A 23,889-nucleotide genomic window follows, 5' to 3' on the forward strand; every position below is an offset into this window, starting at 1 on the left:
TAATACGGTATGGTTGCTTCATGCAGGAAACCAAAATGTAATGTATTGTTTTTAATGAGGAAGGTATTTGGGCATTGGTTGTAGAAGTGAGGGATAGGAGGTAGTGGCGCAGCTGAAGATACATGTAAAATGGCTTGGATTGTAGCCCATAATCAATCATCCCGCAGCTTTTGAAAAGAGAGGATCTTGCCACCTGGGTCAAAAACTTTAGAGGAGGCAGTTATACCCTTTTCATGCCAGAGTTTGTAGTTGGAGTTAGTGAGAGATGGGGGAAAAGCCGGGTTGCCCCATATTGGAATAATTTTGGAATTTAAGGGGTTGCTGCATGCAGCTTTGTTGGCGAAGATCTAAGAGCAGTATATGTCATGGAATAGAGGGTGGTTTCGAATTACAGGTGGAATGTTTTTTGCTTTGGAATGAAGGAGAGCACCTGGTGAGAAAGGGTGTAATAAAGCCTCATCTAATTGTGTGTCTGTGAATGAGTTAGTACCGATCAGCCAGTCAGCAACACACCTGAATTGAACTGCGTGGTTGTATAAGAAGAAATCAGGCAGCCCAAGTCCCCCCAGCTTTCTAGGGGCAGATATTTTTTTAAGAGCTAACTTCAGTCTTTTTCCTCGCCATAGGAAGGTGGAGATCAGTTTGTTTATTTTTTGCACATCTGTCTTAGTCAAACTTGAGGAAGCTTTTGCATTAAATAAAATATTTTGGGGAATAATATGCTCTGCACAACTGCCACTCTACCAAGTAGTGAAATAGGTAGTAATTGCCATCCTTCTAATAGAGAGGCAATTTTTGATATGACAGGGGTATAGTTCTTAGCATAAAGGTTCCCAAAAGCTGCAGCTACCCTGATGTCCAAGTATTTAATGTTGCAATTAGTGTTTACAAAAGGGAGAGATGACATAAATGATTTAGTATTTTCATCTGTGGTGGAGAAGTAGAGTATTTCTGATTTTGTTAGGTTTATGCGGTACCCGGCTATTGTGCCAAAGGAGGATATAAGGCGCAGGATTTCTGGGATGGTGGAAGGGGGATCTGAGACAAATAATAGCATATCGTCGGCGAATAAGGAAATTCTGAGCTCCCTGTTTCCGACCTGAATTCCCCGAAAAACCTCTGAGGTCCCAAGTGCAATAGCCAGTGACTCTAAAGCCACCACGAATAGAAGGGGGGATAGGGGGCATCCCTGCTGTGTCCCCTTTTTGATCTCAAAAGGGGTGGACATGACACCATTGCTCGCTATTGTAGTGAAGGGGGTATGGTAAAGGCAGTTAAGGAATTGAATAAATTTGTCAGGGAAGACAAATTTTTTGAGGGTAGCATATAGATGGGGCCATTCAATCAAATTAAATGCCTTCTCAGCGTCTAATGATATTATCAGGTTAGACGAGAAGAGGGGGACACCAGATGTCGAGGCGTATACTGCAGTGAGAACTCTTCTCACGTTGATTTCCGAATGTCTGCCCATAATAAATCCGGTTTGATCGGAGTGTATGATCTGAGGAAGAATGTGTTTGAGGCGGTCAGCTAGTATCTTGGCCAGTAATTTATAATCCAGGTTGAGAAGTTAAATAGGTCTATAGGACCCTGGCAATGAAAGGTCTCGGCCTGGTTTGGGGAGAACCTTTAATATAGCTGAATTGAAGTGTGAAGGGGGTGTTTCTCTTTCAAGAATGGAATTAAGCACGGTGGCGAGTACAGGGCTGACCTGCGGGAGAAGTAGTTGATAAAATTCCCCACTAAGACCATCTGGGCCCGGTGCTTTTTCTTTTTTGAGATTCCTTATCGCCATCTCCACATCCGTTATCTGAATAGGGGCAGTTAGTGCATTAGCATTGGATTGAGAGATTTGGGGGCACGGCAGGGTCTCCCAGAAGTCAACAGGGAGCTCAGGAAGAGGGTCTGGCGGAGAACCCTTAGGAGGGGGGCCAATGTATAAATCTGAATAGAAGTCGCGGAGGACTTCAGCTATTTCAGCATTAGAGGAAGTCTTTTCGCCTGTCGAAGTCTGAAGTGGGTGGATAACTGTGAGGGGGTGAGTGCCATTGTGCAAATTGGTTAAGAGTTTCCCTACTTTATTGCCGAATTTATGATATTTTAAATTGACTGAAAATAAGTGTCGGTCTCCTAACGTTTGCAAATAATTATCAAAGTCGGTTTTAGCTAGTATGTAGACTTGTTTATTGGGGTCTTGTATTGCTGAAAGGCTGTCGTTAAAGCAGACTGTTTTTCCAGGTATGTGGTAGTGTATTCCCTTTTCATTTTAGAAACGTAAGAAATGATATCACCCCTAAGGACTGCTTTTGCCGCCATCCAGAATAGGGATGGGTTTGATGTTAGATGTTCGGCATTGTTAGTGGCATAGTCCCTCCAGGTGCTTTCCAAATGCTGCTTGAATTTCCTAGAATTGGCCAAATACGAAGGAAATCTCCATTGTGTGTTCTTGGGAGTTTTAAATGGCAACTCTATTGAAAAGTAGACCAAAGCGTGATCAGATAGGGCGATAGGGGCGATCTGGGCGATCAGTTATAGAAGCAAAAAATGTAAGGGAGGGTAAGACATAATCTATACTGGACATAGTACTATGTGCTGCAGACAGGCAGGAGAATTCTTTGTCCACAGGGTGTAGTGCTCTCCATGCGTCAATTAGTTGTAATCTGGACGAGAAAGCAGGTATCCCTAGTTTCGGAAGGATGTGCAGAGAAGTGGGGGGGAGGTTAGATTTATCTAGTGTAATTGAAGAAATTAAATTGAAATCTCCACAGACAATAAGGGAATCTGCCATTTTAGGGGAGAGTTTTGCAATTAGATGTTGGAAAAATCTTTTAGAATATACATTTGGGGCATAAACGTTACAGAGGGTGAATGTACTGGTGCCTATTTTTAAGGTTAGGATAAGATATCGGCCTCTCGGGTCCGTGATAGTTTCTATGATTTCATGGGGAATATTTTTCTGGATTAAAAGAACAACTCCTCTAGCTTTAGATGTGTATGGGCTAGATCCAAGCACCTGCCATCCTAATGTATTGAGTTTTACTACCTCGGTTGGGACTAGGTGGGTTTCCTGCAGGAAAGCAATATGTATACCTTGCTTCTTGAGGTAAGTAAGGATCTTTCGTCTTTTGGCCGGGGAGTTGATGCCACCGATGTTCCATGATCCCATGGTCAGTGTGGCCATAATGCACATTTAGACATAGGCCCTTATTCTGATCGGTGCGGCCGGATCCGAATATGCGGCCAGGACCGTGCGTGCGAAACCCCGCCTTCCGTACGGATCGCCAACTCCGTCCGTACGCGGTAAGAAGCTGGCCGAACGGACCGCACGTGTATTTTTCATGGAATACGCCTCCTCCATGTCAGGGAACCTCCCCCATCATTCGATGGTCGCAGAACATCGAATGCAGGACCGAATGGTCCACCAGCTCCCGCAACCTCAGACCACACAGACATTTTTCCGTGCAAAAGCAGGGATCTGGGCGGGCAGCTGACATCCGGCGATGTCATATGTCCGCCCCCTACACGTGCGTCACGGCCGCATTACCATGCGTACGCCCAGCTTTTGCATGGGAACGCCCATGAAACGCGGGGCGTATGCATATGGTAATGAGCCCAAATAGCCCTTCACGCCCCTCTCCACCCCCTGGTCGGAGTGTTCACATTTCATGCGGGATTTGGCCGTACGCCCCGCTCGCACATGCGCAGAGACGCCTCTGCACATGCGCAGACACAAAACATCAGCGGTACGAACGCACGCGGATATTACCGCACCAACCAGAATAAGGGCCTTAGATATCATCTGGATTACCTGATCGAACGACAAAGAAGGGATAGAGACACCAGGGTTAGAGAGGGGGGGGGGGGGGAAGACAAATACAGGGGGGGGAACATAAAGAAAACAATAACAGTAATACATCTTAAGAAGATATAGTGTCTTCATTGATTCACAAAAAGCTATACGCAACTGGTTGATATGCAACAAAGACTGTGAATCTGGACTTCCGGGAATGTTAACTTCGAGTAAAGCACAGTCAAACAGTTAGAGATAACGTTCCGGTAATACAACGGTGGAGGCGAAAGAAATCCGGGCATTCCGGCATCACCCATCAAATGTTTGAAATATAAATGCTGAGTCACCTAATAAAAGACCTTAACATGGCCCATTTTCAAATCGAATGAGAAGGGACGTCAGAGGGGGATTGTGTTCGGTGGTATTCATCGTTACATAGATATAAGAGGCGGCACATTAATGAGGATGTTGAGGCGTTGAGAGCAGAAACGGGGGGGGGGGGGAGGGGGGGGGGCATGGGGTAGGCGGTGTTTTGTTTTTTTGGTACTTATACCCAGTACTATTTTTCTGGAAAAATAGGTCCAGGAACTCCAGGTCTGGGGGTGGATTAATTAAATAAAAAATAATATATATAATAAAGAAAGTGAGGGAGAGATATATGTATATATTGTATATAGAAACAAAGGCACTCACAAGTGACTTTAAAATAAAACTTATCTCATAGAAAGTACATTTTAAGTTCCTGATGATGTCATATTTAATTAGAGGTTCAGGAACTGAGTTCCTGCTGAAAAATAGCACTGCTTATACCAGTCCGGATCTTGGAAACAAACGACTATAAGGAGCATAAATGTCCATATCAACGATAACCTGCAGTCTTCAAGGAAGGTGAAATTTTTATGAGACCTGCATACATAGATGTATATGTGCTGGGATCCAAAGGCCCACATCAGGTCCGGGGTCTCAAGGGACTTATGTAGATGACGCGGAGTCACTTATATCCTGGTTATTTGGGGCAACCAATTCTCTGAGGTAGGCTTGGGCATCTCGGGGATTTAGGAAGTCTTTGTGGGACGTGCCATCGTAAATACGTAGCCTGGCTGGGTAGAGCAAACCAAACTTTTGGCCCTCATCAATTAATTTGGAGCAAATGGGGGAAAATGCTTTGCGGGCCCTAGTTAATTCCACGGAGTAGTCCTAAAATAGGAACAGCTTTTGGCCTTCCCACATCAAATCTTTATTTCTGTGTGATGCTGCCCACATAGCTTGCTTATGCAGGAAATTAAGACATATAAAGAGCGTGACCCTTGGTCTGGGTTTAGTAGAAAATGGTACTGGGCCTACTCTGTGTACCCGTTCAATCACTAGGTCTCCACATTCCTGTTGAATCCCCAGCAGGGCCGGCAGAGTGTTTCTCACAAAGTGCGCCAGTGCAGGTCCTTTAACAGCCTGGTGCAAGGTGGTTTTGGGCTCTCGGTTGGGGCCCAGGTGGAAAGTGGGGCCTCAGTGGGTATCAAGGTCAAGTACTGCTCCTGATGAAGACGTGCTGATACGTCGAAACGCGTTGAGCCATACCAAAGACCTTGATACCCACTGAGGCCCCACTTTCCACCTGGGCCCCAACCGAGAGCCCAACACCACCTTGCACCAGGCTCCATAGCGGTGAACTTATTCCGGACCAGCCTCCACCGTCCAGGGCCTTATAGGTCCACACCTTCATTGGCAGTGACTCACGGCGGTGGTTATTCCATCTTCCACCCACCACTCCTGCTCCTTTCCATCTGAGGCAGACTGGACCGACATGCTGGGAATTTAACCGGAACCACCTCCAGGTCACCAGATGAGACCCTGATGTATTGACCTATGGTGGTAACTATAACCAATTTATTGGCCAAATGAACTATCTCCATCTACTTTCCAGAGCCATGTGCATGCACTGATCATCTTTAAACCCCCCCTCCTTTTTTATCCATTGCGCAAAACATTTTTTAAGTATATGTATTTATACATATTTTTTTCATAGAGAGTACTCTCTTCTCTGTTGTATGATTGTAATAAATGCATTTGTATTTTACCATATAAATTGTGTTTGGTCATCATTCAGAACAACCCAGCGCTGTATACCCCCTCTTTTTGTTCCACACTTGATAGTTATCAGAGGTGAGGGATTTAACAGACTGTTTGATCTCATCTATATCGTGTGTTGCCACCCCCAGCACGTTTTCTGCTTGCGTAACTCTCTTAGGGGTTTATTCTAGTTCATTCTTTCTGACAAAATCCTTCTTAGATGGACAAAACCATGTGCACTGCAGGGGGGGCAGATGTAACATGTGCAGAGAGAATTAGATTTGGGTGAGTTATTTTGTTTCTGTGCAGGGAAAATACTGACTGCATGATTTTACACTGCAATATAGATCTCACTTTGAAGAAAAACCCCACCCAAATCTAATTCTCTCTGCACATGTTACATCTGCCCCCCTGCAGTGCACATGGTTTTGTCCATCTAAGAAGGATTTTGTCAGAAAGAATGAACTAGAATAAACCCCTTAGTGAGGGATGAGAGTTGAGAGGTAATGTCCGCAACTGCTTGCTGTAGTAAGGGCGTCATGGTGGATCTAATAGCATCTACTACCTCCCCGTATGTCACTGGGGTGTCAGGGGCTCTGCATACCTTTCTGCTAGTTGCCGATTCAATCTCTGAGGCAGATTTCTTGGACGCTGGGGATAGGTCCTCTGACTCGGCGTCCGGCGCCATATTGGGTGTGGAACGCCGTTTCTCCTGTCGCCCAGCGGGAGCTCCCGGCTGCGCGGTGGGGGTCGTGGAGCGGTCCATTGTTGCCTCGGGGGGCTAGCTGAGTCTCGGGCGAGTTGTGAGCAGCGGTGTGGAGGCCTAAGACGGCCGTGAAAAGGATCGGTGCAGTGGATGCCGGCGGAGCCCAGGGAGCTGGGTCCTCACACCATAGAGCCGGAAGCGGAAGTCTTAACCTTATTTACTTTAGGAATGTATTTAATAGGTAATGATTTGAGTGCATTATTTAGAGTATCCCACATTTCCTCAGCATCTTTCCCCTCAAAATAGTTTCCCACACAATTCTTTTTAGGGCTTCTCTGAATATTTCAAAGTTAGCTTTTCTGAAGTTTAGTATTTTTGACGATCCTTTATGATGTAATTTACTGTAGTTGATTTCCAGTGAAACCATATTGTGGTCACTGTTCCCTAGATGTTCAATTACTTTTGTGTTTGAGACTAGATCTATGTTATTTGTTAATACCAAATCCAATAATGCCTTATTACGAGTGAATTTACCGTTTTAAAATAACCGGTATTTTACACGGTAAAAAAAAGCAGGGTCCTACACGTTTCAGACCCCTTTTTTTTTTGCGGTCTGAACGGGTCTGAAACGGTACCCAGGCAGCAGTGAGCACTATTGGTCCCCAGTGCCTGCATATTTAATGAGCCGACCGCTAATTACATATGTGCATATGTAATTAGCTGATAATTACATATGCACATATGTAATTAGCCGCTCATTGCATATGCACATACGTAATGCTCGGCCGGCTCGTTAAATATGCACTGCGCTGGCTCAGAGGGACCAGCGCAGAGGGGATCTGGCTCAGAGGGGACCTGGCGCAGAGGGGATCCCTCCCCCCAATGTGTTTAAGAAAACCCCCATGCGCCGGTACCTCGTGCCTTACGATCCCGGCTGTCGGCTCCTGCTGCTTATAAAAAAAAAAGTGACTTTCTGAAAAAGGCTGCCCCATAGGAAAGACTTTGAAAAAAACTGTCTTTGGTATGGGGGCAGCCATTTTCCGAAAGTCACTTTTTTTATAAGCAGCAGGAGTCTGCACAGCCGGGATCCGCAAGGCATGAGGTACCGGCTGCACGGGGGGCTTTCTTAAACACATGGGGGGGGGGGAGGTTTGCTGAAGACCACACTGGCTTTGATCCTGTATATGGAAAGTTTCCAAGAACGAGTCTGCCATTGTAAAAAAACAGCACTTAAACGGTAATATCCGGTTTAAGAGATGCGGTGTGAAAGGGGTTTAACCTGGCAGACCCATTTTTAGAAACGTTTCAAAATACCTGGTCAAAGCCAGTTTTGCCGTCTGAAAGCAGCATTAAAGGTGTTTTGCCACTCGAAACGGGTGGTATCCTTGATTGTAGTGTAACACAACATACAGAGGAATAGCTAGGTGCCACAGTGCCTGGAGAAAGGACATGTTTTGGCCAACATGTGGGGGAGCGTTACATTTGAAAATATATATATTTTTTAAAAGCCTATATATATAGGTACTTCGTTATCTTTGCGGCCACCGCTTATGCTACGGAATTTAAGTAGCGTACGGCGAGCCGCGAGGGTTATTTTCGAGGTCCACGCCACCAGCTATTACCTATAGTAAAGGTGGAGTGAGCCACCGAGACCGAAGCGTGGCGAGGGGACAATCGCGATTCATGTAGCGGCTAACGTAACTGGCGTAAGCGGTGGCAACAAAGATGAGTAAATATATATATATATATATATATATATATATATATATATATAGATGTATGTTTGTGTGTATGTATATTCCAACATAACTCTGGAATGCCTGGAGCAATTCATACCAAACTTAGTAAACAAAGATAATAACGTAGCAAGGCACTGTGCCTGATGCATTACGAGCGCAGCGAGCGATGCAAGGGGGTGCGGTGCACTTTAAACGGTGTCTATGTCGACTGTGTTGACATTCAGGCAAAAAAAAAACATGTCGACCTTTTGACTGTCTACCTAGACATTGTCGAACTAATGACCTGTCTAACTAACAACCTATCGAACTAATGACCTTTTGACCTATAACCATGTCGACCTTTTCCCCTGTCGACCTAGACCCATGTCGACCTAACGGTGTCGACCTAATGACTTTCGACCATCATGCTGTAGACCAAATGATCCCAACCCTGAGCAAGACAGCTCACTGCACTCACCATGCATCGGGTAAACTAGCTCACTGCACTCGCGATGCATCGGGTAAGTCAGGTCACCGCACTCGCCATGCATCGGGTAAGCCAGGTCACTGTACTCCCCATGCATCGGGTAAGCCCAGGGCCGTCTTTTCATATGGGCTTAATGGGCACTTGCTCAGGGCCCCCAGGTGTATAAGGGCCCTATGCTGATAGCTGAGGATCCCCTTTTTCCAGGGATACCAGAATTTTGAAAATCGGCCCTGGGGAACTGGAGATATCCAACTTCAAAGCAGCAGTCCACATCCGACCTGTTAATTGTCATTCCCAGTCATATTTCTCAGGTTCTCTCTGACTGGTGTGTACACACTTGTACAATGTGCATGAGATTTTGACTATATAGTCAAAATCTCATCTGGATCTCATGCAGATCGCACAGGTTTTAACCCTTGTGATCCCGATGCGATCCTGATGCGCGCTCCCGTATCGCAGCCAGAAATTCTTGGCTGCATTGAATATATAGTGCAGATCTGCACTATATAGTCTAAATTGTATGCAGATAGTGTAAATTGTATATATTGTATGCAGATAGTCTAAATTGTAATATAGTCTAGTTGTACAAGTGTGTACACACCATAAGAGTTTTTCTGAGTATATTCCAAAAGCTGGGACTCTCCCCTTTCTGGCGACACTAGCGGCTTGTCTCTATCAGCCTTCCAGCAGCCGGTCCCTGCTCCAGCTCCAAACGTCTGGTATACAGTTTTATATTTTTGTCAATGGATTGCTCTGGCTCCTGATCTCTGATCCCCAAGTTTCCAGCACCTATTGAACGTTGGGACTCTAGGTTTTTATACTATTGAAGGCTAAGAAATCTATTTCCAGATCATGGCGATATCTGCAGTCAAACAAGCTGCCTTTCCACCACAAAATGACGAATATTAAGCTCACTCCATTATCCAACCCTCCCCTGCGTATAAAACACCCCCTACCTCCCTGGAAGTCATTTACAAGGGACCCTTCATTCAGCTCAGTGCCCCCTTCCACACGTTAGTGTTCTCCCTCCCACCACCTGTGCAGTAAAGGAGTAATTAGCAGAAGTTACTGCTCCAGGTCCTACATGTTGAATGGAAGATAGAGCACCCCCTGCCACCCGTGGCACATCAAAGCTGCTGCTGATAGCACCCCCCACCCCTAGGAGGGGAGAATGGGTAAGGGCCCCAGTGCATTGCTTTGCCCAGGGGCCCACACTGCTGTTAAGACGGCCCTAGGTAAGCCAGGTCACTGCACTTGCCATACATCAGGTAAGCCAGCTCACTGCAGTCACCATGCATGGGTAAGCCTGCTCACTGCACTCGCCATGCATCAGGTAAGCCTGCTCACTGCACTCGCCATGCATCAGGTAAGCCAGCTCACTACACTCACCATGCATCAGGTAAGCCAGCTCACTACACTCACAATGCATGGGTAAGCCAGCTCACTGCACTCGCCATGCATCAGGTAAGCCAGCTCACTGCACTCACAATGCATGGGTAAGCCAGCTCACTGCACTCGCCATGCATCAGGTAAGCCAGCTCACTGCACTCACCATGCATCAGGTAAAACATCTCACTGCAATCGCCATATATCGGTTTAGCCAGCTCACTGTACTCGTCATGCATCTGGTAAGCCAGCTCACTGCACTCGCCATGCATTGGTTAAGCCAGCTCACTGCACTCGCTATGCATTGGGTAAGCCAGCTCACTGCACTCCCCATGCATAGGGTAAGCAAGTTCACTGCATTCGCCATGCTTCGGGTAAGCCAGGTCACTGCACTCACCATGCATCGGGTAAGCCAGCTCACTGTGCTCGCCATGCATCGGGTAAGCCAGCTCACTGTGCTCGCCATGCATTGGGTTAGCCAGCTCACTGCACTCACCATGCATCGGGTAAGCCAGCTCACTGTGCTCGCCATGCATCGGGTAAACCAGCTCACTGCACTTGCTATGGATTGGGTTAGCCAGCTCACTGCACTCACCATGCATTGGTGGCTGTAGCTCTGATTGGCTCACCAGCCAGTGCTGCATTTTAATTGGCCGCAGGCGTCCTGCATTGAAGAAGCCTGTTCTTCGGGACCTGCTGTGTCCCGAAGAAGATGGGGGGGGTGGGACCCGGAATGGAAATCATTCCCAGGCCCCAAAATTCCTAGTGGCAGCCCTGACCAAGGCTGTGCTTTTTTCTGGGTTTTGCACCTTGATTAAGGACTGGTGTTTTGGTCCGGGGTTATTTTGTGTTTTAAGTATATACCAATGTAGACGGGAGTGCTTACATCCAGGCCTGTCACATAAGCTTTGATGCTGGTAGCTCAGACTATAATGTGATTGAATGGATGTGTACACTCATTGGTTTGTGTTGATTCTGTTACCTACAGAAATCAGAAGCGAGGGAAAAGCCAATGGTAAACGTGTGTAGTACATAATGCAGGGAGGCTTCCAACCACCAGATAGGAGGGATGACAAAGCTCAAAGTTATATAATAAGCCTGGTGTTAGCATCTCCTACTGGGAGCCCGGATGCAGGGACATGGCGTGGATGTGTCTTAGTAATCTCTGATTATTACTGAATGCAAATACCTTAAATATTAGCCCACTACCCTACTCTTGTTATTAGTAGCTTTAGCACAAGCAGGCGTTACACAGATATTATATGGAGGTTATGCTTTATTGATGCTTCTGTAGGTGGTAAGAAGCCGCATACACTTGGCCCATGGTGGCAGATGTTATGTTGCTGGTGTTCCGGGACGGGGTATAGCTTGTCTGTTGGTGAGGGTTACTATGGTAACCGCTGCCTGATGGTATGAGTAGGGGTTCTGTCTGAGACACTTGTGATGGGAAGGAGGGGGGGGGGGACTGGTGTTATGCCTGGATCACTGCATGGGATGTCTTCGTTGGTCTGAAGCTGTGGCCCTGTGATGATCCGTAGGGCCTACAAAAAAGGTTGGACGCAACTGTCTGAGAGGTAGATGTATGATGCAGTGATAATGGAGGAGAATTGAGCCAAAGGAGAATTGTCACATAGCAACACTACTCCTCTACCTCACTTCTTCTCCATTATCGCTGCTTCATACATCTACCCCTGACACCCACACCAAGAGGGCAGGTTATTTCCTGTGGGGGAATTACCTGCTCTCTTGGTGTGGGACTCAGAAATGATTATCACAAGGAACCCAAATGATCATCACAGGGTCACAGCTTACTGACCCCACATGCTCCCCATTATGCTGAACCCCCCAGTGACCCAGATGATGGATGGAACCCCCTAATTCTGTGGCAGCGGTTACCCTATAGATGTTACTTGACAGTTGTCACTCGCTATACCCCATCCGAAGCCCGTTCCTAATACAGGACTGGGACCACCACGGCCAGCAGGGATCCATAGGAGATTTGCGATGTTACTGCAATAACTGGTGGTGAGTGATCACCCCTGTAAAGAGAAGAGAATCCTGGTTACTGAGACAGGCCATGGGAGTCATGTACGCAATACACACAGCATAGAAGGGCACACAAATCTACATTGTGAGGGAGAGGCACTGGTATAACACTACACTTCTCCTAGCTTATGTAGTAGCTGGGTTACAGGGCCCTGGTGTGAGTGGGTGAGAGGTTGGCAGCCTGTACCCTGTGTGTTCCCTATGTTATAGTGTCAGGGCTGGGTGCCTCATACAGCAGTAGCTGGGTTACAGGGCCCTGGTGTGAGTGGGTGAGAGGTTGGTGACCTGTACCCTGTGTGTTCCCTATGTTATAGTGTCAGGGCTGGGTGCCTCATACAGCAGTAGCTGGGTTACAGGGCCCTGGTGTGAGTGGGTGAGAGGTTGTGCGGCCTGTACCCTGTGTGTTCCCTATGTTATAGTGTCAGGGCTGGGTGCCTCATACAGCAGTAGCTGGGTTACAGGGCCCTGGTGTGAGTGGGTGAGAGGTTGGAGGCCTGTACCCTGTGTGTTCCCTATGTTATAGTGTCAGGGCTGGGTGCCTCATACAGTAGTTGCTGGGTTACAGGGCCCTGGGGTGAGTGGGTGAGAGGTTGGCGGCCTGTACCCAGTGTGTTCCCTATGTTATAGTGTCAGGGCTGGGTGCCTCATACAGTAGTAGCTGGGTTACGGGGCCCTGGTGTGAGTGGGTGAGAGGTTGGCGGCCTGTACCCTGTGTGTTCCCTATGTTATAGTGTCAGGGCTGGGTGCCTCATACAGTAGTAGCTGGGTTACAGGGCCCTGGTGTGAGAGGGTGAGAGGTTGGAGGCCTGTACCCTGTGTGTTCCCTATGTTATAGTGTCAGGGCTGGGTGCCTCATACAGTAGTAGCTGGGTTACAGGGCCCTGGGGTGAGTGGGTGAGAGGTTGGCGGCCTGTACCCTGTGTGTTCCCTATGTTATAGTGTCAGGGCTGGGTGCCTCATACAGTAGTAGCTGGGTTACAGGGCCCTGGTGTGAGTGTGTGAGAGGTTGGCGGCCTGTACCCTGTGTGATCCCTATGTTATAGTGTCAGGGCTGGGTGCCTCATACAGTAGTAGCTGGGTTACAGGGCCCTGGGGTGAGAGGTTGGCGGCCTGTACCCTGTGTGATCCCTATGTTATAGTGTCAGGGCTGGGTGCCTCATACAGTAGTAGCTGGGTTACAGGGCCCTTGTGTGAGAGGTTGGCGGCCTGTACCCTGTGTGTTCCCTATGTTATAGTGTCAGGGCTGGGTGCCTCATACAGTAGTAGCTGGGTTACAGGGCCCTGGTGTGAGTGGGTGAGAGGTTGGTGGCCTGTACCCTGTGTGTTCCCTATGTTATAGTGTCAGGGCTGGGTGCCTCATACAGTAGTAGCTGGGTTACAGGGCCCTGGTGTGAGTGGGTGAGAGGTTGGCGGCCTGTACCCTGTGTGTTCCCTATGTTATAGTGTCAGGGCTGGGTGCCTCATACAGTAGTAGCTGGGTTACAGGGCCCCGGTGTGAGTGGGTGAGAGGTTGGCGGCCTGTACCCTGTGTGTTCCCTATGTTATAGTGTCAGGGCTGGGTGCCTCATACAGTAGTAGCTGGGTTACAGGGCCCTGGTGTGAGTGGGTGAGAGGTTGGAGGCTTGCACCCTGTGTGTTCCCTATGTTGTAGTGTCAGGGCTGGATGCCTCATACAGTAGTAGCTGGGTTACAGGGCCCTGGTGTGAGTGGGTGAGAGGTTGGAGGCTTGCACCCTGTGTGTTCCCTATGTTGTAGTGTCAGGGCTGGGTGCCTCATACAGTAGTAGCTGGGTTACTGTTATATACTGTATGTATATGCACATTCGCACCCAGCATAACATCTTGCAGCTGCATAATCATCCAGTGTTTGTATGGCATTGCTATATAGCATCTACATCATATATCCCAGTCACACCACCTACCCCTGCACCTGTCACCATGTCACATGTTCAATCAGAAGATATGAAAGTTACTTACAGCATGAAAAGTGCCTCGAAGAGAGATGGCATTTGCTTCCAGAGGGATCTCTGTGGTACATGGAAGAGAATACGATGTATTAGAATGAGCAGAGCATCTAACCAATAGTACAAGCTGATAATGTAGTTTTCTACAGGTTTGTTACACTAATGCCCCCCATACAGGACATCAGCAATTTATTTCTGCAATGTCCTGATATACTTTAATATTTGCAGGCATTAATGGCAGCTGGTGTCATTCTTTACTCTATTATTATATATATTAGCACGGACAGTGTAATGGTTAGCAATACTACCTTACAGCACTGAGGTCATGGGATCGATCCCCACCATGGCCCTAACTGTGCGGAGTTTGTATATTCTCCCCGTGCTTCCGTGGGTTTACTCCGGGTACTCCGGTTTCCTCCCACAATCCCCAAAATTATACTAGTTAGTTAATTGGCTCCCAACAGAAACGAACCCCCGAGTGAATGTGTGTGCATGTACATTTGGTAGGGAATATAGATTGTATGACTTATTTTGCCCACCTTTTGGAGGTCTCAAATTCAAACTTAGCATTAGGAACCCACCAGAGGTCACCTAGACTCTGGTTGTTGGGCGATTATGTCTTGGCCAAATAATATACCAAGAACCTTGATATTGCTCAGTATCAGATAGCAGAGCTTATTATAGTTATTGTGGATGTGTATCATCTCTGTATTTTTCTTTCTTTGTAGAACTGCAAGTCCCAGCATGATATGCGTGTAATTAGGATGTGCAGTCCATGATTCCTTTCCCCCATGTGCTTGCAGGAGGCAGTAAGGAGTACAGCACAGAGTCTATACAGTGTCCTGAGCCGGCTGGCATGGGGACGGTGGAGAGTTATGGATAGATGGAGGTGAGTGAGGACTGAGGGGCCCATTTATCAAGCAATATTTGCAGCTAAATCCTCGAAAACACACGTTTTCGAGGGTTAACCGCAAATATTAAGTATCACCTAAATGTATCACAGGGGACCTGCTGCAATCCCCCCCTGCAGTGCCGCCGGCCTCATCCCCCATAGGTTTCTATGGGGGATGCGAAGCTGCCCGATGTATCAACATCGGGCAGCCCGGCATCGCAGCCCTGGGCTATCGCCATTCTAATGTGGCGATAGCCCGTTGTAGCCTATGGCTACTTATCGCACTGCCCGATTGCTAGGCAGTATAATGAGCGCTTTTGCTAACTTTGACACTTCTGAGTGATATCGTTCATTATATTGTCCAGTGTGTACTGTATGCTTGCAATGACTGCCGACGCACGCTCCTGTCTTCTGTTATAGATGAAGGAGCGGAACGTTAACAGGGTCTATGATGCAGAATACATCATTGCCCCCGCTCCCCCCATTACCGGTATACGGTCGCTAGGTCGACACTATTAAGGTCATCACACATTGGGTCGACCACTGAAGGTCGACAGCTTCATTAGGTCGACATGGCTTTAGATCGACAGGGTCATATGGTTGATACATGCATCAGGCCGACAATGGGAAGGTCACCAGTCAAAAGGTTGATGCAGGTTTTTCATGTTTTTTTGGAGCCAACATGTGCCGACTGATGTCGACATTCCCATTTTTTACTTAATGCATATGTATAATGAAGGTCGACATAATTGCCCATATTGCCCATACCCCAATTGCCCATACCCCAATTACCACCGCTACTGCTTTTCCCACTGCCAGCATTGGCAAGTGTGTATGCACTTGCCGATGGTGGGTCCCCGTGGCTGCCGTAATTACTGTATTGTTGCCTTTGGTGATATACAGTAATCGTGTGATGTTGATTTGTAGTGATCGATAATTATGTACCACAGACCCCCAACACCAACCATTATCATCTAGGGCACGTGTGTCAAACACAAGGCCCGCGGGCCAAATCCGGCCCGCCAGACCTCGTCATGTGGCCCGCGCAGCCGCCGCCACCCACCCCCGCCTGGCGCCGATTACATTACTGCGGGAAGCCATCACAGTGTTAGTGTCACATCACATTCAGTGACACTCACATGATGACTCGAGACTGAGAGACATACCTAACAACGTGAGGAAGCCGGGTGACACAGTCACTCCGCCGCGGCGCTCGCTGGGAGGAGGAGGGAGGCAGGACAGTGGACACAGACTTGTTAGTGTCACTGTGTGACGTGCCTGACTCCTCCCCGGCTCCACCTGCGGGCAGCGGCTACGGCGCTGCCATGTGTGACACACGCCCGCCTGACAGCAGTGCCAGTGGCACCGTGACGTGCATGCTGCTGCGGCTGCCTGTCGGACTTGGACGCCGGCCCGGCGGTGAGCTGCCTCCTGCCTGTGGTGCAGCGCTGCGCAGCAGTGGCATCAGTTGGTTCAGTATATTTACTGTAAGTTCGGCAGTGGGGTGGGCACAGTTGTGTTGTCTCTTGTTGTCCAGACCAGTCTGTCCAGTCCAGAGTCAGTGGCCGGGCAGGCAGAGAGCCAGGCCAGCAGCACCCAGCCGCAGCCTGAGCCCACAAATCTGCAGTGCGGCTGCCTGTGTCCAGGGTCATTATCATTATCTGTCCCACTGTCACCACCAGTCCAGAACTCTAGCGAGTGTCCTGCGAACCCAGAGGCCCAGGTCACCTGCTGGGCGATCTGACGTCACGTCACTGTGTCCTGTCCCAGGCCCCCAGCCAATCTCCCTGCTAGTTATTACTTACATTATTACAAAAAACAGTAATAATTGAATGCAGTGACAATAATTTATGATAATAAAGAGTGGACACATAGTCCTACAGATACAACCGGCCCTTTGAGGGTGACCAAACTGCTGATGCGGCCCCCGATGAATTTGAGTTTGACACCCCTGATCTAGGGTATACAAGAGGGCATATTCCTAATGTGATGTGCAGATATATAGTGACGTACCAGTTTGTTTGCCACGTTGGGAGCACTTTTTCTTGCCAGATGTAATAGTTCTGTAGATAAAAAGCAAAATAAGAGTCATTCAGGTTCCTTGGCTTCTCCAGATGCCTGTGTATGGGCAGTGCGGCTATACATTATTACATGGCTCCCACCATGACCCGATCCAGGAGAGACAAATGCTCTGTTCCTGGATTTCCCTCTTAATTCCCTAGTTAATTGATGAGACCATTGTGTCGGGCGATCATACATTTACAGGGAATTCCAGAAGAGCAGTTACCCCTCCTGGGCCAGGTCATGTTGGGAAGATGCCACACATTGGACCTTATTCAGGTCCGTTCGTACAGACCCATTCATTCCCAAGGGGTCCAATGTTTTGCATCTGCCCATGCGCAGGGTCATTTATGCGCATGTGCAGAAACACGCACAAACTGTCCGCAGGGTGCACACACCCATCCTTGCGAGTGGAGGGCGCGCGGGGGAGGGGGGGGGGTTGGCAGGTCGATCCAACAGCATATGGGAACGCTCAGCATTTCATGGGCATGACGCGGGTGAGGGGGGCGGGCAGCTGACATCACCAAATGTGAACTGTCCGCGCACTTCCCTCAGAATGTGCACGCAGATGTAAGGTTGCTCGGAGACCACAGGCTGCGCGAATGCATGTTTATGTACCACCATTCGCAAGGCGGGATCTGGCTGATTCGCAAAGAATGCGAATTTGCATCTGAGCGAATCAGCCAGAATAATCTCCATTGGACCTTACTCAGGTCCGTTCGTAGGTCCATGTGCGTTCGCACAGGGTCAATGTGCATGCGGCCACGTCAAACAAACTGTTCACTGGGTGTGCCCACCCTTCCTTGCGAGCAGAGGGCATGGGGGGCGGCCCATTAGGATGTTTCATGGGCATTCCCATGAGAACGCTGGGCGTTCTCACGCTAATGGGCCAATAAAGTGGGTGTGGGGAGCGGCCATTGTGCCTGATTCAGATGCGTTGTAACTGAGCGATTGTTGGAACATTGTGCATGCATCACAGCCGCAGCGCGCACATGACAAGGTGCCTCCGCTCGCAGCTAGGAACCAGTCACAGAACGATTGTTGGGATGAGGCTCCTGATAGTAATTAGTGATCCTTTCGCAATTCATTTGCACGGGGCGTTTTCTATTTTTGTCTAGGTGGCAGCGATCTACTCGCAGACAACTGCAACTTCTCAGATTAGTGATCAAGTCTGAATCAGGCCCATAGTGCTTCAAACTGCATTGCTACCATGTCGGCATTCTTGGTCCGGCAAAACACCGTCCTGCTTCTAGTTGTCAACATTCTGACCTGCTCCAATGATAGATATATAATATTATGTATCAGAAAAGGGATCAGCTTCATGTCTTCAAGTACTTTGCTTACCGGCAAGGAACCCCTTAAATGCCTTCCACATCCATGATCGATCCATTCTAACAGCTGTTGGATGGAAGAGAACAGTAATATTATACATATGAACACATTTGTTGGAGTAGGATAAGTCATGGGGCAGCAGCAAAGCCTATTCCGCAGTCAATGGTTTGGTCACTTACAGCATCTATAGAAGGGGTTCTATTGACATTTCCCACTGAGAGGGTTCCAATCTGATCCCTCCCAGCACCCCCACAGTGCATATGCCCCCTTTGCTCATGTGCAAAACAACTCCTGTCAGTCCCTAAACCCGGAAGTCCCCACACCACAAAGGACCGTTCTCTAATAGTGTAATCGAAAGAAAAACTTACCCTTCCAATTGGTGATGCAGTATAGATGTTTTACTATATAGCAGGTTACCCACAAGCGTTGATGGACACTGCTGTAGAGCTAGTAATCTGGAAAGGAAAGAGTTAATTCAATATAATAAACCACAAGGGAGAGTGGAAAGTAAAGGCCCATACACACTAGGCGATGTTCAGCTGAAAATCGCCTAGTGTGTATGCCCCAGTGATGCCTGCTCCCGCATCATTTGTTGGCTGGTATTACCAGCATGTCTAGCGATGATGGGTGATTTTTCATCCATCATTGCTGAGGGTGTGTGTATGGATGACGAGCTGAAGGATGAGACACTTTTATCCCAGCTGACCAGTGATGCATGCAGGGGAGGGGGGGGGGGGTTCTGAGTACCCAGAAAACCCCCCAGGTGTCTAAGGGCCCTAGGCTGAAAGCTGAGGGTCCACTCTTTCCATGGGTACAAGAATTTTAAAAATTGGCCCTTGGGAACCGGAGATATCTGACTTCAAATCAGTGGCCTCCATCCAAGCCTGGTAATTGCTCTTCCCAGTCAGATATTTCAGGTTCTGTCTGTCCGATCCGATGGCGACCCGCACCCGGCTGTATGGTCGTCATTGAGATCCTACCTGCAGCAGATAGGATCTCAATAATGACCGACCGACCCGCGGGACCGTGCATCGGATCGGTATCGGTCCACACCAGGTCAGAAAAGGGCCCAATCAGCACACAATCTACATCCAATTGATCGGAATTGGATCTAGATTGTGGGGATCGGGCCCTAGTCGTCCTGGTGTGTACCCAGCATTAGAGTTTTTCTGAGGGTATATTCCAAAAGCTGGGACTCTCCCCCTTTGATGGACACAGTAGCTTGTCTCTACCTTTCCCAGAACCAGAGATATCAGCCTTCCAGCAGCTGGTTACTGCTCCAGCTCCACACACCTGGTATGTAGTAGTAGTTCCCAATACCATTTGGTACGTGGGATTCTCTAGTTTTTAATTCCATTAAAATCTAAGAAATCTATTTCCGGGAACTGGAGGTATCTGCAGTCAAGCAAGCTGTCCTCCCACCAGAAAATTATTATTATTATTATTCATATACGTTTGGTCTATCCATAACACTTTAACTGACCAGGCATATATTGGGTCACCTAAGTGTCCACCTCCGTGCTTTGCTCCGCCCTTCTGGAAACGCCCTTCTGAAAATCCTGCGTTTGCCCCTGCTGACTGCCCCACTCCCTCCCCCTGCTCCCCCACCTGCCCTGCCCCACACAGAGCATACAGTACACCGCTCGGCCACATAGCCTGGCTGACCGCCTGCTCCGTTTTGTCACTCCACATGGAGCAGGGAGAAGAAGCAGTGCCCGCCCGCAGCAAGCTCCAGCTTCCCATAATAATAAAGCAGCTAAATAAACCACTGCCACCAATATGAATCATTACTGTCCGCAATATACTGTATACAGTGCTGGCACAGGACAACAATGTATGTATTTGCACAACTGGCCACCAATGTTTATTAATAAAATAGGTTGTAACATGTACAAATATATGAGCAATATACTGTATATGTTACTGCTGCCACTGCCCACCAATGTTATTAATAATAGGCAGTATGGTATACATTGCTGGCAAGGGCGAGAGGAATTATAGTTATGTCTCCCCCAAACCATTTAGCTTTTGTTACTACTTACAGTTGAATACAGTTATATTCTGATTATTAGTTGTGCTATTTGTAGTTTCTGCATACATTTACTAACCATGTATACAGTAGTAACCCTAGTAAATAGCACTTACATGACACTTGTGCTCTCCTCTGAAGGTGCAGCAGAAATGGCCGCTACAAGCTGGACTGTGCAGGAAGTGTTCTTATGACATCACAACAGCCTCATTGACCAAGCAGCCACCAGTAAGTGTTCATATTGAATCGGTGTTCTTTTGTCATTTCTATTCAATACATAAAACCATGTAATCTCCTCATATATTAAAGGGTATAAGCAGTGGTGGCCCCTGGGCATGCAGCATAGATCAAAATTCAGTTAGGGGATCTGCACCAACTGCCAGTGAGTCCTGGACACCAATGTTTGGTGGCAGTTGGTGTTGCTCCTCTATTTGAGTTTTCACTATACTGCAGTCGCTCCCCTGGGGCCACCATTGGGTATAAGGTGTCAGAAAATATAGAAGGACAGGTGACATTAATGTCCAAAAGAAAGACAATTACAGTATAAATATATGCAAAATGGTCTTGTGTAGTATATGTATATCACACTGCCATCAAATGTAAAGCTAGTATCGGCATGTTAATTGGCTTAAAGGCAGTTAGCCCATAATAAAGATGTCTGCGCAGACTGCTGACATCCACCTATACAGATGTAGACGTCCCTTGTTTAGGCAGGGGCTGGTGAAACTTTTGCAAGTCTCCGACAGCTGCCAGCTCCCACCAGAGGGCACGCGTGCACAAGATGCCTGCGTGCCCTGTGGCGACGGAGCTCCCCCCTGGTCCTCACCACCCCGTTCCGGCGCTTCCCCGCACCCCCCCTAACCCTGCCCATCTCCCTGAAGAGGAAACGGACAGGGTCCCGGCGCCCAGCCACCGAGAGACTTGGACATGCGTGCGCGTGAGACACACATGCTTCCCAGTTTAATGGAGTCCCCCTCCGCCAGGCGCTAGCCGAGCAAAGACAAGGGACACTCCATCTGTAGGTACTGTTTAAAAATCATTGATATTATTGAGATTATGGTGATGATTCTGGTTGGTTTGCAAAAGCAAACTCCTTCTTTAATGGACAAAACCATGCTGTACTGGGGTATGGATTGTATGGTCGACCTAAAGATGGTCGACACCACTATATCGACATACTGCAAGGTCGACCTGGGTCTATGTCGACATGGGACAAGGTTGATAGGTCGTTAGGTCGACACAAGCATTAGGTCGACATGGTCGAGGTCAGGGGTAGCCAACTCCAGTCCTCGAGAGCTACCAACAGTTAATGTTTTCCAAATCTCCTCATAGAATCACAAGTGAAGTAATTAGCTCCACCTGTGGATGTTTCAAACTGTGTCAGAGAGTAATGAGTGCACCTGTGCAGCAGCTAGGTTGTCTGGAAAGTGTGACCTGTTGGTAGCTCTCGAGGTCTGGAGTTGGCTACCACTGGTCTAGGTCGACAGTCAAAAAGTCGACATTGGGGGTTTTGACTGTTTTTTGACCCGAATGTTGACACAGTCGACATGGACACAGGATTAAGAGCGCCATGTCCCCTGGCACTCGTTCGGCACACTATTTTATTCGCTCACCACACCCTAGTGGATGGTAGGGCATGAAACAGTGAACAACCCCATGTTGACCTTTTGATTGTCGACATAGACCATGTCGACCTAATGCTTGTGTTGACCTAATGACCTTTCAACCTTGTCCCATGTTGACCTAGACCCATGTCGACCTTGCAGTATGTCGACCTAGTGGTGTTGACCTAATGACTGTCGACCATCTTTTGGTTGACCAACCGACTGTATCCCCTGCACTGCAGGTGGGGTAGATGTAACATGTGCAGTTAGATTTGGTTGGGGTGTGTTCAAACTGAAATGTAAATTGCAGTGTAAGAATAAAGCAGGCAGTATTTACCCTGCACAGAAACAAAATAACTCACCCACATCATTGCACCTGGTGACGGGATCTCACAATACCGCAACATGGAAGTATTATCCCTGTCAGCACTGTGAAGCCGGGCTGGTTCTGCGGTCACCACGCCGACTGAGCCGTGACTGAAGGAAAATCGTCATGGGACACACAGAGGACTGAAGGACAAAAGGAGGACCCAGCAAGATACACTGTATCTGCCCCCATCGTGACTCTGTCTGCACTTGCAGATGAACTGTACCACCACCATTTTTACTTTAATTTACCTACCCCAGAAAATTCTGCTGCTCAACCAACTGTGTACCTGCAACTTTCCATAATATTCCCAACCCCTCTTACAAAACAGTACTGTTTTTTTTTTCAGTTCTGTAGAAACTGGCATTGTGACCAGTATAAAGTTTATACAATAAATATTACTATACTGCGCCCCCTTAACCTGTGAACGCCTTTTTTGTGTGAAATATAGTTTGGAGGAGCGGGTGGGGAAATACTGCGGGTGCAGGAGGGTCGGGCGTGATATTTTCACAGGTGGATGTAGGGGTGCTGCAGGTGGTGGAGTGGCGGGTGGGTGTGGTGGTGGCGTGGGTGAGGGTCAGTTGCGAGGGTGCCGTGTGTGGGGGGGAGGTTGATTGGGAGTGGTGTGGGTGGGCGAGTGGTGGGTGCGTGGACACTGCGGGTGGAGGAGTTGAAGGTGCAGGGGTGCACCGTGTGGGTTAGTGGGGTGCGGGGGTGCACCGGTTGAGTGAGGGGCAGTTGCAGGGGTGCTCTGGGTGTGGGACCGATGGTGGGGTGGTGGGGGAGGTTTGTATAATGCATAGTATATACATGGTATAATGGCTGATGACAGGTGCACTGCGGTGTATAAGGAGAGGTACAGCTGGTATAATAGTACATGGTATATATGTGGCAGGTGCATGTATATAAGGAGATATAGCTATACTTGTGCCAGGTGTATGGGTATAAGAGGAGGTATAGCTAGTATAATAGTATATGGTATAATGGCATGTGTATGGGTATAAGGGGAGGTATATATGTGGCAGGTGTGTGGTTATAGCAGTACATGGTATACATGTGGCAAGTCTATTGGGGGTATACAGGTATATGGGTGTATAAATGTGTCAGGTGTATGGGTATAAGAGGAGGTATAGATGGAGCGCCTCTCATTCAGCGCCGGGGATCGCCAGAATGCCCCCCGTTGGTGATCGCCAGCGGAGAGGCAATCCATATTACTGGGAGGCGGTTTCTGGCACTGGTTGAGGGACAGGAGCTGGGAGGCCAGTTCTGCCATCTTTAGTGAGGGCAGCAAGGTGATTTGGCCAGGTAGCCTTCTTCCCTGCCTCCTGCACTGACAGCCAACGGAAGCCACCCTCTACCTACATAGGGGATCTGCCTAGGCTGATCAGTGTCAGTGCAAAAATTCTTTCATGCTGGTTGCGTCTGGAAGACTCCTGGCTTC

At 48.2% G+C, this 23,889-nt stretch overlaps 2 long non-coding RNA genes across 2 annotated transcripts; one reads left to right on the forward strand and one right to left on the reverse strand.

Moving 5' to 3' along the window:
- Window positions 1–11,838: 11,838 nt before the first annotated feature.
- On the reverse strand, window positions 11,839–20,729 carry LOC146019456 (uncharacterized). The gene is made up of 6 exons (XR_014450550.1): window positions 20,594–20,729; window positions 18,817–18,903; window positions 18,461–18,514; window positions 17,069–17,118; window positions 14,177–14,226; window positions 11,839–12,193 (listed from the first exon to the last, which is right to left on the reverse strand). It is a non-coding gene; the product is annotated as an uncharacterized LOC146019456 (long non-coding RNA).
- On the forward strand, window positions 14,904–22,807 carry LOC146019457 (uncharacterized). Its single transcript, XR_014450551.1, has 3 exons — window positions 14,904–15,052; window positions 20,619–20,705; window positions 22,428–22,807. It is a non-coding gene; the product is annotated as an uncharacterized LOC146019457 (long non-coding RNA).
- The last annotated feature ends 1,082 nt before the right edge of the window (window positions 22,808–23,889 follow it).

Source organism: Crinia signifera, chromosome 7 (assembly GCF_055691185.1).
Source record: "Crinia signifera chromosome 7, ASM5569118v1, whole genome shotgun sequence".
In the NCBI taxonomy this organism is placed as follows: domain Eukaryota; kingdom Metazoa; phylum Chordata; class Amphibia; order Anura; family Myobatrachidae; genus Crinia; species Crinia signifera.